This window comes from Carex rostrata, chromosome 3 (assembly GCF_964058835.1).
Source record: "Carex rostrata chromosome 3, lpCarRost1.2, whole genome shotgun sequence".
In the NCBI taxonomy this organism is placed as follows: domain Eukaryota; kingdom Viridiplantae; phylum Streptophyta; class Magnoliopsida; order Poales; family Cyperaceae; genus Carex; species Carex rostrata.
Genome location: NC_135920.1, coordinates 16234200 through 16239199, shown reverse-complemented (window position 1 = coordinate 16239199; position 5000 = coordinate 16234200).

Genomic DNA, 5000 nt, shown 5'->3' with positions numbered 1-5000 from the left:
TTTACGGCTGGGGATTTCAACCCTTGCGGCTACCCGCATCGGTCTTACGGGCGCCTCCACGCTTAGACGCCCTGCCCGATCGTGTTTCGCCGGCTTTACGGCTGGGGATTTCAACCCGCATCGGTCTCTGCGGGGCGCCTCCACGCTTAGGCACCCCGCTCAACCGTGTTTCGCCGGCTTTACGGCTGGGGATTTCAACCCGCTCGGTCACTGCGGGGCGCCTCCACGCTTAGGCGCCCCGCTCAACCGTGTTTCGCCGGCTTTACGGCTGGGGATTTCAACCCGCGCGGCTACCCGCATCGGTCTTACGGGCGCCTCCACGCTTAGACGCCCTGCCCGAACGTGTTTCGCCGGCTTTACGGCTGGGGATTTCAACCCGCTCGGTCTCTGCGGGGCGCCTCCACGCTTAGGCGCCCCAATGAACCGTGTTTCACCGGCTTTACGGCTGGGGATTTCAACCCGCGCGGCTACCCGCATCGGTCTTACGGGCGAAACTCCACGCGGAGTCGCCCTGCCCGAACGTGTTTCACCGGCTTTACGGCTGGGGATTTCAACCCGCTCGGTCTCTGCGGGGCGCCTCCACGCTTAGGCGCCCCGCTCAACCGTGTTTCACCGGCTTTACGGCTGGGGATTTCAACCCGCTCGGTCACTGCAGGGCACCTCCACGCTTAGGCGCCCCGCTCAACCGTGTTTCGCCGGCTTTACGGCTGGGGATTTCAACCCGCGCGGCTACCCGCATCGGTCTTACGGGCGCCTCCACGCTTAGACGTCCTGCCCGAACGTGTTTCGCCGGCTTTACGGCTGGGGATTTCAACCCGCTCGGTCTCTGCGGGGCGCCTCCACGCTTAGGCGCCCCAATGAACCGTGTTTCGCCGGCTTTACGGCTGGGGATTTCAACCCGCTCGGTCTCTGCGGGGCGCCTCCACGCTTAGGCGCCCCAATGAACCGTGTTTCACCGGCTTTACGGCTGGGGATTTCAACCCGCGCGGCTACCCGCATCGGCCTTACGGGCGAAACTCCACGCGGAGTCACCCTGCCCGACCGCTTTTCGCCGGCTTTACGGCTGGGGATTTCAACCCGCATCGGTCTTACGGGCGCCTCCACGCTTAGACGCCCTGCCCCACCGTGTTTCGCCGGTTCTACGGCTGGGGATTTCAACCCGCGTGGTCCGTGTTTTTCGGTAACATATTCGTGTTCCTTGCCCCCGAATCGTGTCTTTTGTCCCCGCTGCACCGTGTTTTTTGCCCCCGCTCAACCGTGTTCTTTGCCCCCGCTCAACCGTGCTTACTGCCCCCGCTCAACCGTGCTTTTTCGGTAACATAATCGTGTTTTCGGGTAACATAATCTTGTTTTTCGGGCCATTTTACACCGACGGAGGCACCCACAGGGGCCATGTACACCCCGCTTGGCATGTACATGAGGGGCTGCCCCTTCCAAAAATCCTTCCCCCCTATAGGGGAATATGCATTTTGGGTCTCCAGCCACGCCCAGGGTTACCACCCCCTGGAAATCCCCCAGGTTTACCCCCCATTTTATGTGGATGCATAGATTCAGACCGCCCTGCTCCACCGCTTTTGGCCATTTTTGCCCAACGTTAGCCGCTTCGGCTTGCCGCTGGACTGTTTTCGGGCCTTTTTCACCGACGCTTGGCCGTATCCGCTTAGTTTTCCCCAACGCTTGGCCGCATCCGCTTAGTTTTCCCCCGCTGGACTGTTTTCGGGTCACTTTTGCCCAACGTTAGCGGCTTCCGCTTGCCGCTGGACTGTTTTCGGGCCCTTTTTCACCGACCCTTGGCCGTATCCGCTTAGTTTTCCCCAACTCGTGGCCGCATCCGCTTAGTTTTCCCCCGCTGAACTGTTTTCGGGTCACTTTTGCCCAACGTTAGCCGCTTCCGCTTGCCGCTGGGATGTTTTCGGGCCATTTTTCCCCAACACTTGGCCGTATCCGCTTAGTTTTCCCCAACGCGTGGCCGCATCCGCTTAGTTTTCCCCCGCTGAACTGTTTTCGGGTCAGTTTTGCCCAACGTTAGCCGCTTCCGCTTGCCGCTGGACTGTTTTCGGGCCAATTTCCACCGACTCTTGGCCGTATCCGCTTAGTTTTCCCCAACGCGTGGCCGCATCCGCTTAGTTTTCCCCCGCTGAACTGTTTTCGGGTCACTTTTGCCCAACGTTAGCGGCTTCCGCTTGCCGCTGGACTGTTTTCGGGCCAATTTCCACCGACTCTTGGCCGTATCCGCTTAGTTTTCCCCAACGCGTGGCCGCATCCGCTTAGTTTTCCCCCGCTGAACTGTTTTCGGGTCAGTTTTGCCCAACGTTAGCCGCTTCCGCTTGCCGCTGGACTGTTTTCGGGCCAATTTCCACCGACTCTTGGCCGTATCCGCTTAGTTTTCCCCAACGCGTGGCCGCATCCGCTTAGTTTTCCCCCGCTGAACTATTTTCGGGTCACTTTTGCCCAACGTTAGCCGCTTTCGCTTGCCGCTGGGCTGTTTTCGGGCCAATTTCCACCGACACTTGGCCGGATCCGCTTAGTTTTCCCCAACGCGTGGCCGCATCCGCTTAGTTTTCCCCCGCTTAACTGTTTTCGGGTCACTTTTCCCCAACGTTAGCCGCTTCCGCTTGCCGCTGGGCTGTTTTCGGGCCATTTTTCCCCAACACTTGGCCGTATCCGCTTAGTTTTCCCCAACGCGTGGCCGCATCCGCTTAGTTTTCCCCCGCTGAACTGTTTTCGGGTCACTTTTGCCCAACGTTAGCCGCTTCCGCTTGGCACTGGACTGTTTTCGGGCCAATTTCCACCGACTCTGGGCCGGATCCGCTTAGTTTTCCCCAACGCTTGGCTGCATCCGCTTAATTTTCCCCAGCTGAACTGTTTTCGGGTCACTTTGTCCCAACGTTAGCCGTTTCCGCTTGCCGCTGGACTGTTTTCGGGCCATTTTCCACCGACTCTTGGCCGTATCCGCTTGGTTTTCCCCAACGCTTGGCTGCTTCCGCTTAATTTCCCCCAGCTGAACTGTTTTCGGGTCACTTTTGCCCAACGTTAGCCGTTTCCGCTTGCCGCTGGACTGTTTTCGGGCCATTTTTCACCGACACTTGGCCGTATCCGCTTAGTTTTCGCCAACAATTGGCTGCATCCGCTTAATTTTCCAAGCTATACTGCTTTCGGGTCAGTTTTGCCCAACGTTAGCCGCTTCCGCTTGCCGCTGGGCTGTTTTCGGGCCATTTTCCACCCACGCTGGCACCGACGGGGCCATGTACACCCACGCGCGTGTACATGAGGGGGCACCCATTTTTGAAAACCTTGCCCCCCTATAGGGGAATACGCATTTTGAGGCTCTAGCCACGCCCAGGGTTACCACCCCCTGAAAATCCCCCAAGTCAAAATCACCCATGTAAAATATTCAAAAAAATCTCAAAAAATCACAAAAAATTTATAAAACCAAATAAATTCAAAAAAAAAAAAAAAATTCAAAAATTCAAAAAAAATTCAAAAAATTCAAAAAAATTCAAAAAAATTCAAAAATTTCAAAAATTCAAAAAAAGTCCAAAAACCCAAAAAAACTTCAAAAATTTCAAAAATTCAAAAAAATTTCAAAAAAAATTTCAAAAATTTGCCCCGCTGAACTTTTTTCGGGTCAGTTTTGCCCAACGTTAGCCGCTTCCGCTTGCCGCTGGACTGTTTTCGGGCCAATTTCCACCGACTCTTGGCCGTATCCGCTTAGTTTTCCCCAACGCGTGGCCGCATCCGCTTAGTTTTCCCCCGCTGAACTGTTTTCGGGTCACTTTTGCCCAACGTTAGCCGCTTCCGCTTGCCGCTGGGCTGTTTTCGGGCCAATTTCCACCGACACTTGGCCGCATCCACTTAGTTTTCCCCAACGCGTGGCCGCATCCGCTTAGTTTTCCCCCGCTTAACTATTTTCGGGTCACTTTTCCCCAACGTTAGCCGCTTCCGCTTGCCGCTGGGCTGTTTTCGGGCCATTTTTCCCCAACACTTGGCCGTATCCGCTTAGTTTTCCCCAACGCGTGGCCGCATCCGCTTAGTTTTCCCCCGCTGAACTGTTTTCGGGTCACTTTTCCCCAACGTTAGCCGCTTCCGCTTGCCGCTGGGCTGTTTTCGGGCCAATTTCCACCGACTCTGGGTCGGATCCGCTTAGTTTTCCCCAACGCTTGGCTGCATCCGCTTAATTTTCCCCAGCTGAACTGTTTTCGGGTCACTTTGTCCCAACGTTAGCCATTTCCGCTTGCCGCTGGACTGTTTTCGGGCCATTTTCCACCGACTCTTGGCCGTATCCGCTTGGTTTTGCCCAACGCTTGGCTGCTTCCGCTTAATTTCCCCCAGCTGAACTGTTTTCGGGTCACTTTTGCCCAACGTTAGCCGTTTCCGCTTGCCGCTGGACTGTTTTCGGGCCATTTTTCACCGTCACTTGGCCGTATCCGCTTAGTTTTCGCCAACAATTGGCTGCATCCGCTTAATTTTCCAAGCTATACTGCTTTCGGGTCAGTTTTGCCCAACGTTAGCCGCTTCCGCTTGCCGCTGGGCTGTTTTCGGGCCATTTTCCACCCACGCTGGCACCGACGGGGCCATGTACACCCACGCGCGTGTACATGAGGGGGCACCCATTTTTGAAAACCTTGCCCCCCTATAGGGGAATATGCATTTTGAGGCTCTAGCCACGCCCAGGGTTACCACCCCCTGAAAATCCCCCAAGTCGAAATCACCCATGTAAAATATTCAAAAAAATCTCAAAAAATCACAAAAAATTTATAAAATCAAATAAATTCAAAAAAAAAAAAAAAATTCAAAAATTCAAAAAAATTTCAAAAAATTCAAAAAAATTCAAAAAAATTCAAAAAATTCAAAAATTCAAAAAAAGTCCAAAAACCCAAAAAAACTTCAAAAATTTCAAAAATTCAAAAAAATTTCAAAAATTTGCCCCGCTGAACTGTTTTCGGGTCACTTTTGCCCAACGTTAGCCGCTTCCGCTTGCCGCTGGACTGTTTTCGGGC